The sequence below is a fragment of the Macaca nemestrina genome, chromosome 2 (assembly GCF_043159975.1).
Source record: "Macaca nemestrina isolate mMacNem1 chromosome 2, mMacNem.hap1, whole genome shotgun sequence".
Classification (NCBI taxonomy): Eukaryota; Metazoa; Chordata; class Mammalia; order Primates; family Cercopithecidae; genus Macaca; species Macaca nemestrina.
This window is the reverse complement of record NC_092126.1, coordinates 35,909,267-35,923,284: the sequence shown is the minus strand read 5'-3', so window position 1 is coordinate 35,923,284 and position 14,018 is coordinate 35,909,267. Positions and strand designations below refer to the sequence as shown.

General features: G+C 40.2%; 1 protein-coding gene across 14 annotated transcripts in view; it reads right to left on the bottom strand.

The window, feature by feature from the left end:
* Positions 1-14,018, bottom strand: part of LOC105469876 (transmembrane protein 108) — a 343,076-nt gene that overhangs the window by 136,801 nt on the left and 192,257 nt on the right. The gene's annotated exons all lie outside the window — the stretch shown is intronic.

Sequence of the window (14,018 nt, the reverse complement as noted above, 5' to 3'; positions counted from 1 at the left end):
AACAATATGGACCACTTGAGAAACCTGCTCACTGTTCCTCTGTCCAGTTCATGCCACTTTAATGCCATGTTCTTCCATGGTCTTCCATGTGCCAGGCATTGTTCTAGGCTAAGAATACAGCATGTGGGCTCTTAACTGACTGTAGGCAATAAACAAAGAACCAAAAAAAAAAAAAATTGTATAATTCCAAGTGCTGTGCAGAACTTAAACTAGGGAAAAGTAATGAAGAGACTGGGTGAAGTATTTATGCTGAGTGGTGAGGGGAACTGCTGTGGGGAGGTCCTGGGGCCTCCCTGAACAGCAGGGAGCCACCCATGCCAGGCTGGGACAAACAACTGGTCAAAGGCCTTTGCAAATAAGTTGAAGTGCTTGAAGAAGGAAAAGAACATCAGTGTGACTGGAGTACTGCTGTGCAGAGGGATGTAGGAGAGGACATCCTAGCATGCGCACTGCACTGAGAATCTGGACTCATGCTTAAGCCTCTTCCCTCACATCAGCTAGGCTTGGATCCTGGGTAAGTCACTTCTCCACTCAGGATGGCCTCCATTTCCTCATGTGCTAAACACAGTGGCAATTACTAAAGGATCTTTCAGCTCTGAGAGCATAGACTTTCGTGACTCTTCTATATATTCTAAGGAATAAAAGTCCTGTCTTAGAAAATTAAAGAAAAAGGAAACAAACAGAAACACTCTGACCCTTTAAAGATTAGCAACTGCTTATCTGATGCCTACCTTTCTCTTCCTCTCCCTCTTCTTTAAGAAAATGAAACTTACATGACATCTAGCCAACCCACTCTCATACAGCATCAAAGGGTAAACTTCTCAATTCCCTGTTGTATACACAAGAATGTTTTCCTCCAAAATCTGGACCATCTTCCTCACAAATACAGTCAGATGTCCTGCACAGAGACTGCCCTCCTTTATAATTAGACTACAATTTCCATGCAAGTCGATATTTTCTAGTTTTCAGAACTTTATGTTTTCAAAGTATCCCTTGAACTTTGGGAAATTTGGATTGTTAGGCTAGCAATGATTCTGCCAAAAGTTTCATCTGTGGCAAAATAGTATCAAGGAGACCATATCTATAAAAGCCACACCTCCAGGGGAAGAATAAAATACCTGGTCATATTCATTTATCATTATGATTTAATAATGCAAAAGAGAGGCCCACGGGACTATATCCAGGGGGAATTTCAATTACATCTCCAACCCCGGGGCATATGACAAATCTTTAATCATCAGCCCTTCACCAGCCATCTCCAGCTCTTACGGGAAACCTCCATACTGGTTCTCAGAGAATGAGACTTAGGACAGGGGTTCATAGAGGTGAGGAGGAAGATGCAATAAGTTGTATTTGTAACATGATATATGAGAACAAGGAACAAGGTCCTAGCAATGGAAGGGAGATGAGGTTTTACTTTATGTTCAGAGAGATGGGAGGAATAGGGGAGCAAATGATGATGATGGTAGGAATAACATCGGCCCAACATTTATAGCACTGTTTAAAATGCTTTGTGTATATTAAATGAATTAAACATGTTTACATGTAGGTCACTAATTTAAAATATTTAAGCAGAGCTTGGTACATCTTTAGTGCCCTTAACCAATGACTGAGAGGTCTGGGATTATAATACTCTGTCACCTGATGAGGACAAGTCCAAGGTGTGACCTATCATGTCACCAGAACTCTCAAGACAGACTGCAACAAAGTCAGTCTCTGTGGAGTTTTGCTTGATACTCATCCTTGCTGGGCTTTCTTCCCTTTTCAGGCCCACTATCCTTTTCCCCTATCAGTTATTCCTGAGAAACCTTCCTAATAAGTCACTCCACAGGACTCTTGGTCTCAGGGTTCGAGGTCTGCTTCTAGGGACCACCCAACTTACGACACTCATTTGAAAAAAGACATGAGGCTAGGCACAGTGCCTCATGCCTGTAATCACTTTGGGAGGCCGAGGCAGGCAGATCATGAGGTCAGGAGATCGAGACCATCCTGGCTAATACAGTGAAACCCCGTCTCTACTAAAAAAAATACAAATAATTAGCCAGGTGTGGTGGCGGGTGCCTTTAGTCCCAGTTACTCGGGAGGCTGAGGCAGGAGAATGGCATGAACCCGGGAGGTGGAGCTTGCAGTGAGCCAAGATTGCACCACTGCACTCCAGCCTGGGCAACAGAGCGACACTCCGTTCCCCTGCCTCCGCCAAAAAAAAAAAAAAAAAAAAAAAAAAGACATGAATATTTCCCCAATCAGACCAATTTTAGTGTGAAATATGGGACATTTTTCCTTATGAAATGTCTATAGCTAGGTTATTTAAACGATAATTATATTTTATTTTTTAGCTCAATTATTTTACACTTAACTGCAGGTCAAAATAACAATAACATCAATTAAAGAATGTAACTATATTTGTCTGAGCCTCCTTTTCCTCCTTCAGGGATTCTCCTATGTCATAGTGAGAACTGGTTAGATGTGACCCCATATGTTTATACAAGCAAGCTGCCCAGCCACTCTCGCTTGCTTTTAAACAGCACTCTCTCAGGCTCAGGGGCTGTCCCCACCTCATAGTGATCCCCAGGCCAGCAACTGGAATCAATTACCATCCCTTCTCAAGTGGCCCACTCTAGAGCTTCCAACCCTTCCATCTCATTCATCTTCCACTGCTTCCAGGGATGCCCAGGCATGACCAGGTACTTGGGGTACAATATTGCTTCCCTGGGTGATTCTAGGACCCTTGTTTCTCTGCCTTTTGGGTAAAGTGGGCACATTGTAATTTCTTCATCTAACCAAGGAATTTCAAAGCAAACTGCTGCATTTTTTTTTCCATCTCAGAGGGTTCTAGGGCTCCCTCCTGAGCTACTGTATAATTAGCTGACCTCAAGCTGCCAGCACAGAGCCTGGGCTCTGTTCTGTGGAGAAATAGTTGTGTGACTTTGAGAGAACAGTGTAAGATGTTACTGTTAACAGTAACACTGTTAACATCTTACACTGTTCTCTCAAAGCATTTACACTCAGTGTTAATTTGACTCACTGATCACAGGACAGGGGATTCTCATTCTTGCCTCTTCTCATCAAACACAGCACAGTCATGCATCTAGCACTAGCACTGGTTGGCAAGGGCAGGAAAGAGACCCTGTGAACCAGTGCAACATGTGAGCATGAGAATCATGTGTAGAGCAGTTCCTGCCCATCAGTGTGCATCTCACCTTATCTGAAGCTCACATGCCTATAGCACTTAGTCCTCGCACACCCTCCCTGGGAGTTTTAGACCAGCTCAGCACATTGGTTTTTAAAACACTCTGCTCTCTATATACCTGCCAGTTGCAACCTTCTCTTGCTCTCACTTTATAGTTAAACTTCTCCAAAAAACAAGAGAGAGCAGCCTTCTCTTGCTCTCACTTTATAGTTAAACTTCTCACTTTATAAACTCATGGTTCCATCTCCTCACCTTCTACTTACTTCTTGGCCTGTACCCTCTACTTACTGAGCACCTATACTGAACTCAGCACTATGCTAAGTGTGCCATATATTAATAATTCTATGAAGAATAGCAATATCACAGTGTAGATGATTGAATGGTGGGTTGAATAAGGACATATCCACATCTTAACCCTGAAACCTCTGAATGTAATCTTACTGGGAAAAATGGTCTTTGCAGATATAATTAAGCATCTTGGGATGAGCTTATGATAGATTATCCAAGTGTGCCTTAAATCCAATGACAGAGGAGAGATACATGGAAAATAGGAGAAGGCCATGTAAAACGGAGGCAGAGATTGGAGCCTTAGAGCCTTCAGAGAGAGTGTGCCCCCCTCCCTCCCTGCTGCCACACACACACCCTGATTTTGGACTTTTGGCCTCCAGAACTGTGAAAAAAAATTCTGCTATTTTAAGCCACAAAGTTTGTGGTAATTTGTTATAGAAGCCACAGGAGGCCGGGGGCAGTGGCTCACGCCTGTAATCCCAGCACTTTGAGAGGCTGTGGCAGGTGAATTACTGAAGGTCAGGAGTTTGAGACCAGCCTGGCCAACATGGTAAAACTCCATCTCTACTAAAAATACAAAATTAGCCGGGGTGGTGGCGTGCACCTGTAATCCCAGCTACTTGGGAGGCTGAGGCAGAAGAATTACTTGAACCTGGGAGACAGAGATTGCAGTGAGTCAAGATCGTGCCATTGCACTCCAGCCTGGACAAAAAGAGCGAAATTCTGTCTAAAAAAAAAACAAAAAGCAAGCCACAGGAAACTAATACAAACACCCATTTTACAGACAGGGAAACTGATGAAGATGCTCTGGAGGAAATGAGCAATGAGGTTGCCCACAGCTCACAGCTGAGTGATATCCTGGTACAGTCAGAACAAAGGCAAATGATTCATCTTCAAGGAGCTACTAGGACGCTTGCAGCAGATAATTGATTCCCTTGAGGAGAAAGGCTGGAAAACTTCTGAGGGGAGGAGCAAAGACATGAGAAAGCTTGGTGATGCAAATGACCCAAAGGAAGGGAAGGGAAATGGATGCCACAAGCTGGGAGAGGGAGCTAGGGAGATAAGAAAGAAGATGTTGCAAAGGCAATGTATCTTAGGTTTGGGGGGCTTTTGGGGTTTAGCTTGAAGAATCTCCAGTGTCCATCACATATATAAAGGCAATGATTAAATGTTTCAAAAATGTTTCAGAGATTTATTACAAAGACAATATGAAATTGCTGGGGGAAAAAAACCCCTGTTTTCATTTAAAAAATTCTGTTTGAATTTTCCTCCTTCAGAAGAATCTCCCAGAATTATATCAGATTTTAACAAAGAAGACAGTTCTCTGTTTGTTAAAAATAGCCCCAATTCATGAGGTTTATGTGTATTAATGAGCATTCTACTGAATTCAAATCTGGGTGAGGACATAAAGACTACCTTTCACATTTCTTTCTTTTTTAAATAAGATTTGCCAAACAAAAATAAGATTTGCTTACAATATTACAACAAAAGTAATGTTATTTAAGGATAGTAATACAGCAACAACCCATGTTTGAAAGGCATTTTCAACACATGAAATGTTTTTATACCCTACCCATTTAACTCTTGCAACAATTCTCAAGGTAGACATTATACTGGTCATCTGTGCATTGTACTTGAGGACAATGAGGGAGCTCTGGGAGCTGAAGCACTCTGTGCAGTCATATAACTAGTAAAAGACAACATGAGAGCTTGAAATTCTACGCTTTCTCCCACCATATATTTTAGCAAAAATACTTTCCTAGAGAAAATTGGATTTACTCATTAAGGGTTAACATTTGAATTTACATAAGTCAACAGCTCTACTAAGTATGAGCATAACTTCCCTCACCTACATTCTTCTGCCAACAGTGTAATGGAATGTACTCAAATTCATAAAATTGAATTTCTTTAAAATATTTATTCTTAGTCCCCATTGGCATTGTTTAAAATGAGAATGTCTTATTAAAGTTTTGTTTTATCTGCAGAAAAGAATTGTTGACTTGTGCAAATGTAAAATCACAACCTAAACCATAAAAAATATTAAATCAACATGACACTTTTAAGGACCTGGTATGCCTAAACTTCCTGGGTTAATATCACCTTGGAAAGAGTCACTTCCTCAAATTTTCTATGTGAATGACTTACTCTTCAGAAGTAAAGAGATCTATTCTCCCTAGAGAACATTTGGAAATCTTTTCACAATCAAGCTCCCCCAAAAACAGCCTCTAATTTTTGATTTGCAAATGAATTACACAGCATAAGAAAAAAATAGTCTTACAAAATCAAGTTCTAAAATCAGACAGCTGCAATAAACAGTCAAGACCAACAGTTACTCAAAAGGTGTTTCCCTTTTGCTTTATAACCCTAGCCAGCCCATTCCTTGTGCTCTTCTCATTCTTAAAACAGAGTAAAAACTAACTTCCAGTACATCCTGAAGAATAATATGAAACTTCAAGTTTTAACGGAATTCTGCTAGTTGCTTCCCTGACACCTTCCCTCCATTCTCCTTCCTAACTGATCCTGGTTTTATTCCAGAACTAATTTCTCCATCATGTAGCCCAAGTGAGGTAGGGAAGCTAAAAGCGTCTCCTGCTCCTGGGTAGCCCTTCATAAGTCTACAACAGTGATTCTCAAAGTTCTGGACCAAAGCTTCAGCATTACTAGAGACTTAGACATGTAATTCTTGGCCCAACCCCAGATCTACTGAATGAGAAACTCTGGGGGTGGGCCCAGTGGTCAGTGTTTAAATAAGCCCTTAAGGTGATTCTGTTGTGCACTAAAGTTTAAGAACCAGAGATCATAGCCAGTGATTCCAGCCCTGGTTGCCCATCAAAATCACTGGATGCCCCAGTCCCATGCCCAAAGATTCTGATTTAATTGCTCTGGGATGGGGTCTGGGAAAGGGGATTTGTTAAAAAGTTCCCCAGGTGATTCTAGTGTACAGTCAGATTTGGGAAACACTGATCAAAGCCAATCAAACTAATCTAGTCTAAAATACTGAATTTTAGTGTCAATGAAGTGGATGCCCTCCAATATCCATGAGGCCAACTGATGACCAGAAGTGTCATTACTGTTACTGCAGCCACTGCTGGTAGCACAAGGGAACTGTAGGCTGATGAACTGGTCTATGCCACTAAATGAACCATGCTGTTTTATTTCCTCAAGAGCAATGAGTCTTCGACAGCTCAGGAATGATGAATTTGTAAGGGGTGGAGGACACAAAGCCCAGCAGCTATTTAGCAGTGGTATGTTTTGGATGGAAAAGGACGAAAATAATTTGTGGTATGCCAGGACTTGAACTCAAGCAGTCTTAATCACGTCCATGAAGGTTGTGACCAAGCAGTGTAAAACACAAGGGAAGATAACTTCACTGGGAAAGGTGGAGGAGGAAATGAAGACCTCATAAAGAATGGTGAAGTTCCATTTATCTCCTCAGACTAGGGAAATGACTCTTATGTATACAGAATGGCAATATCTGTATGATTGCCTAAAACATCTAAAAGGTCATATATTTCTGGAGTCAAAATTTGTTTGGACCTAAATACTATGTCATTTATAATTCATATAAACTTTCCTTCCTTAATTGTAGGAAAAATTTCCTCTCATTTATGAGGAGAAACAAGCCATGAAGACAAAATACATGAGCCAACTTCAGCTAGAGATGGCCCAGCTCCTTGAATCTCTCTCTAGTTTCTGAAGGGAAATGCTTTTGTTCCATGAGGCCCACCTAGGGTGAGAGCTAGAACTACAGATGGGTTTGCTGAGACCTGATACTAAAGGAGAATTTAGTCGCAGAGGCTCAGAAAGTACATTTCTCAGTTAGCCACAATCCAACTTAATAATTCTGTATTTTATCTATACATGTGTTTCCATATTGTGAGGTGTAATTGATAGTGTGTGATTGTTTAAGCAACATTTTGTCTTTTTTAGTGGTTCATAAAATAACAGTGGATCTTACAACTAATAGCATCTTAGATTTGATGAATTATGCTAATTAAATCAAACATTTATGACTCCCATTATGAATCAAGCTCCCGATTAGACTGGAAACAAAGGAACAGATGATGAAATAGAATTCCCACGCCTAAGAAGCTAGACGAAAAGAAAAAAAACACAGGTATAACCAGAGCTACATATTTTGTGGTAGACAGAGTATGTGTTATGATGGCTGGAGCACACTGCGGTTGTCTATTGGGTAGAATTGTGTGGTGTATGTGTGTGAGTGAGGGAGGAGGATATAAAAGGGAGAAGGGATAAGAGATGAGGCTGGAAAGGTAGTCTGGGACCAGACTATTAATGACTCTGACACTAACCTAAGGAATTTAGGATTTATCCTTTAGGTCGGAGGTTCTCAAACATTTTGGTCTCATGACCCCTTCATACTCTTAAAATCTATTGAGGACTCCCCAAAGAGCTTTTCAAAATATGGGTTATATCTATTGATATTTACTATATTAAAAGTTAAAGCTGTAAAACAAAAATTATTAACTCATAACAAACTCATTACTCTTAACAAATAGCATTTTTAATGAAAAAACATTTTCTAACACAAAAAATTAGAAGGATGGCATTGTTTTACAATTTTGTAAATCTCTTTAGTGTCTGGCTTATGAAAGACAGCTGGTTCTCTTATCAGCTTCTGCACTCAATCTGTTGCGATATGTTATTTTGGTTGAAGTACAGTATATGGAAAAAAATCTGGCTTTATAAATATGTATAGTTGGAAAAAGAAGGGCCTCATAGACTTCCTGTAAAGGCCTCAGCGGTCCCCAGGGATTCTTGGACCACATTATGAGAACTGCTGCTTTTGGTAATGCAAAGCCATGGAAAGATGATCAGATGACAAGCAGCTAATTTGGCAGTAATGTGAAGAGGAATTAGAAGGAGAAGACCTGAGAATAGGACAATAAGCAGAGGACTATTAAAATGGTCCAGGAAAGAACATAGGAAGCTGTTCTCTAAAGCTGAGACAATGGGGATGCAGAGACATGAATGGAGTCATGTGTTAAGTTCAACAGGAGCTAGTATCGCTAGTATACAAATGCATCCAGGGTAGGGTGGGAGGCAAGTCAAGGATGGCTTCATGTATTTGGGGTTGCAAAATCTGGTTGGATGGTGATGATACAAAAGGTGTAGATACAGCATAAGAAGATCATTCCTGGTGTAAGCTGGATGAAAAAAAAAAAAGAGAGAAGCAGCAGCAGCAGCAGCAGAAGAAGAGGAAGAGGAGGAGGAGGAGGAGAAGGAAGAAGAGGAGGAGGAGGAAAAGGAGGAGGAAGAGGAGAAGGAGGAGGAAGAGGAGAAGGAGGAGGAGGAGGAGAAGGAGGAGGAAGAGGAGAAGGAGGAGGAGGAGAAGGAGGAGGAGGAGAAGGAGAAAGAAGAAAGAAGAAAGAAGAAAGAAGAAGAAGAAGAAGAAGAAATAATAATGAGCCAGCAAGGGAAACATGCAGATTCCTGACCCATGACTCTGGGAGATACAGACAAATATGCAGATCCTGGGAAGCTTATGTCTTTAAATTAGTGTACTCAATGCTGTTTAAAACAATACCAAGTCTTTTCAAAACACATCTTTAGAGCTAAGGAGAGGGAGTTCCTTAACTCTCCTTAACCAGTAAGCACATCTTGGTATTACTTAGTTTAGTCAAATTGCTTTCCATCTTAATGGAATACATGAGAACTTCAGATCACAGACCACAGGAGGACATCTGAGATGAGAAGGTAGCATGTTGGGGGCTTTGTGTCTAATATGGGACAAAAATAAGCATGGAAGAAGAAAAAGAGAGGGAAATGTCAATCTCTTGAAGAAGATATAATTATGTGGATACTTCTAGTTTAAGAAGTAACTGGAAGAAAGAATAGTCACTGGGTAGCTGGTAGGCAAGAAGGAATGGTTAGAGCTGAAAAGGCACCAAAGAGAGTTCTCTCACTTTAAAGTGTTTTCAAGGGTTCTGCTCAGTTCCAGAGATCACATGAGAAGAAGATCATCCCATCAGAAAATAGGTTTCAAGTGGAAATGAACTACCAAGTAGCTTCTCATTAGGCCCAGAAAAATCCACAGACAGGAAATATGGATTTGTGTGTGTGTTTGTGTGTATACATATATATAATTCAAATCTGAGACTGAGACATGATCTCCATGCCCCAGGTAAAGATGGCAGAAAAGGGGGTGTATTTTCCTTCAAATTCTATAGGGTAAGGGTCCAAATCCACACCAGCAGTTCTTTTTTTTCCTTTTTCCCCTCCTTTTCCTAATATAGGGACCTACAGACAGTTCTCTAAGTTGAACAAAAATTACTTTGAGTGATTTGACACAGACCAGTAGATGCAAAGGGTGCATGAACGAGCGAGCAGGGTGTACTAGAGTAACAATACAGAGCATGATTTAAGAAATTCAAATGTCTGGATGTATAGCAAACACTGAAGTTACAAAACATAATCACTGCTTAATTTTACATATTTAAACCACTCTGATTTGAATAGACATTTATATGTAAAAACATCATATTGTCATAAAATAATAATTGCCTTAGTCTTCTTAACAAAGTAGCACAACAATTTTCCAGTACACAGTACCCAAGCAAACACACATCTGCTAAATCAAGACTCAGATTCAGACCCTCCTCAGCAGTGGCCATGGTCTTAAGGGGTTGTGATGATGCTCTTTACCTTCCATTATTAAAAACTTTTTCAAAAAATTGTGATGTCGCTTGGCAAAAGCAGCCTTGATCATGTCAATTCCTTTCTCTGTAGAATATGGTCAATAATAATGCCCCACTTGCCTTATAAGGTTGTTGTGAGGACCAAATTATGGGAAAATGCTTTGCGAACCAGAAGGTTCCACACAAATGTTAGTTACAGTAGAGGTCCTGGTTAGGTTATCCTTATGTTTTCCAGGCAGGAAGGCAGTAAGAAAGCTGGCATTTATGTAGGACTTCTATATGGTATGTCATCTCACTCAATACCATCTCAGGTAGTGAGTGATCACATCCCATTTTACATCTAAAGCTCACTGAGGCTTAAGTAACTTACCTAAGGTAAGTCACCTAGAAAGTGGTAAAACTAGGATTTGAACCTGTCTGCTGTCTCAAAAACCCAGGTATTCTTAGCACGAGCTTTAACACCTAATTGATTACTTAGGTCTTGGAAAGAAAAATGAATGAGAGTATCCGGTTTTTTATAACCATAAAGACTCTTATCACCACCCTCATACTCAAGCTTTCCGCTGTTCCAATATATCATATAAAATGTGTTAAACCTTCTGAAAGGGCTAAAGCCAGTGGGATGAAACACTCAGTACTGCATTGTGGAGTAGAGCTCAGGTAATGAAAACAAAGGCAGAGATAGTCAGTTGTAACAAAAGTAAACCATTAAAACCTCAATAGCATTGCCTGCCAAAGACTGCATTCCTTAGCCCCAACTGGGCACATGCAAGCCTCAATGACTATCAATTATGATTCAGTGATCTAAAGAGCATCTTTTTATTTTGGTCTTACTGTCTTAGTCTGTTTAGCGTTGCTATAAAGAAATACCTGAGGCTCTGTAATTCATAAAGAAAAGAGGTTGATTTGGCTCACGGTTCTGCAGGCTAAACAAGAAGCACGGCACCAGCATCTGCATCTCATGAGGGCCTTAAGCTGCTTCCACTGGTGGTGGAAGGTAAAGGGGAGCCAGCATGTGCAGAGATCACATGGTGAGAGAGTGGATGCAAGGTAGAGGGAGGTGCCAGATTCTTTTAAACAACCAGTTCTTGGGGCATCTCTCAAGGTAACAAAAGAGCTAGAACTTGCTCACTTCCCTTCTCCTGGAGAGGGCACTAATCTATTAATGAGAGATCCACCTCCATGACCCAAACACCTCTCATTTATCCCCACCTCCAAAACGGGATAAAATTTCAACATTAGACTTGGAGGGATCAAATATCCAAACCCCAGCACTCATCTAATATCACTCGCAAGATGCAAACTTCACTGCTTGTGGGCTTGAACTGTCCCTATCTTAGCTATAAGGGCAGCAGAGGGACCACATTGCTGGTTTTTCCTGTGTGTGGTAGGGCATCAGGGCAGAAAGAAAAGGGCACATATGCAGGGGTCAGAGAGATATGGCTGTGAACTGAACTCACTGGGCACCCTGGGCCAGTCCTTGCTTATCCATCTGTAACGCTGCTTCATCTTGAAGCATTTTCCTCTGGAATAATTGAGGAGATTTAGGTAAACCGTCAGCAAATCCTTGTGAACACAGTAGACACTCAGTAGGGTATAGCTTCTATATTAATGACTTATGAATTGGCTAATGTCCACTAGTAAGTGTTTTTGTTTTTTTAAACAAATAGATATTCTCTGTAATAGACTAAAGATAACTGCTACGAACTGTTACTCCTCTTTTCTTTGAAAAGTGAAGCCTAATTCCTCTTCCCCTGAGTTACTGTTGGTCTTACTTCCTCAGATAGTACAATGTGGCATGAGTATTATTCTGGGACTTCCAAGGCTAATTCATAATAAGTCTTCTAAGCCTTGCCCAAGTCTCATACTGGTAGCTGCCATATAAGAAATCTGATAACTCTGAAGCCACCATGTTGTGGGGGAGCCCAAACTGTCCATGTGAGAAGGCCTCAGGGAGCCCTCGGCCGTTGGAGTCATTCCAGCCTAGGTCCCAAACACTCTGCAGTGGAGGCATAGGTTCTGCTAAGTCCTGCTCAAATTACAGACTTATGAGCGAAATAAATAACTGTTATTGCTTTAAGCCACAAGGTTTTAGACTAGTTTGTTATGTAACAATGAAAAACCAGAATACTCAATCATGATTTTTTAATCCAAATTAAAAATATATTTTCATATATTTTTATCATGAGTTATATAAAATATATGAGTTATATAAAATAACATATTGTGTGTTGATGCTAGTTCTCAAGTCTATTTTAGACACAGACTAAATGTCTTAAAAACATTTTATTTGTGGACAATGTTAACATACACATAACTTAATAACTGGCTGACCAGTGACAAATACGATCTATTGTGTGTATATGCATGTCAGTAATCAGGGTGGTTTAGTGAGGGCCACTGTCTACCTCCTAACCAGCAGGAAACTACATATTCTGGACTGTCTGCATTTCCCAGCAAGCTTTGCAAACAACAAGGTGTTAAGACACAGTTGTTTTCTGTAGTTAGCCAGATGATGTTTGAACTCCCTTCAGCATTCAGAGTTGCTCAGTATAGGAGGATGGACCTCATCATAGGATAAGTCTTATCTCTCTGGACTGCAGGGTAATTTACTGATGCCTTTCAAATAACATACGACCCTAAAATATTATGCAAACTTTGGGGCATAGAGTCGGCATGGGTGAACTCAGCAAACATTTTGCTATTCCAAAATCTACTCTGTTGTTCTTTATTTCCCATTTTTCTGGCTACAAAGCCTTCCTCCCCTTCTCTGAGGGGTATGTGTGCATGTGTGTTTGTAAAATCCTATTTATCCTTCATATGTCTACTCTCTCATCAAGGCAGAGTTAATCATTCCTTGATGACATTGCTTCTTCAATCTTTAAAGCCTATTCTTTAGCAAACAAGCTTATCATTTTTTAAAAAAGCAACAAACTGACAGTCCCATAGAACACATGGAAAAGGAACATGAGAAAGTCCCTATAACTCTTGGCGACTTTCCACCAGGCTGAAACAGCCTGACGTGATATGTGTTTTAGGGATTAGAATTCAGCAGAAGAAATGAGTCAATTAAAACACCCAGCCAGAATGCTGTCTGTAGATAAAGTGCTTTGCACTGGGGGTACAACATAAACTGAATTACTAAATTACTAAATTCTAAGGGCTGACTACTGGTGATTTGCATCTCAATATCTTTTCCTTTTATTCTCTCAACAAAAGTTAACAAGGAGCCACTCAGCCTAGGAAAGACAGGTACTTCATTTACCTTAGCAAGAACAAGATAAACAACTAACTCACAATTTTCCAACTCACTGGCTTTGGTTTGACCTGGAGTGGGTAATGCCTATTGTCTTAAGTGGGTTAACTGGAACATCAAACCCACCAATTGGTTTTGGCTTTTACATTCATTCAGTAGCAATTCTAATCCCAAAGAAAGTACAATCACTACATGGCAATTGGTGCTTTGTGGCAGTATACACAAAACACATGAGTGATGTGCAGAAAGTCATAATTGAACACTCTTTATTCCACCATAAAACCAAGAAGTCATATTTTCACCACTTCTTATTTGAGAACCATGTATAACTATGCATAACACTTTAAGCCAAAGGCTGTATGGCAACAAGTTCCATGTGTTAAAAAACAGAAAACACAACACACCATTTCCTCTTCATGAGGAATCTACAGCAGGTCATCCTGGAAGAACACTAAACCAAAGGCAATAATGTTTTTGGACACTCATTCCCAGATTAACTATGCTTAACACATCAATTTAGAATTATTATAATGGAGTTTAAGTTATAACTGATGTCCAAGTTACAACTATAACGGATATTAAAACTTTCCTTTGTAATTCAGGAAAAACTGACAAGCATTAACAT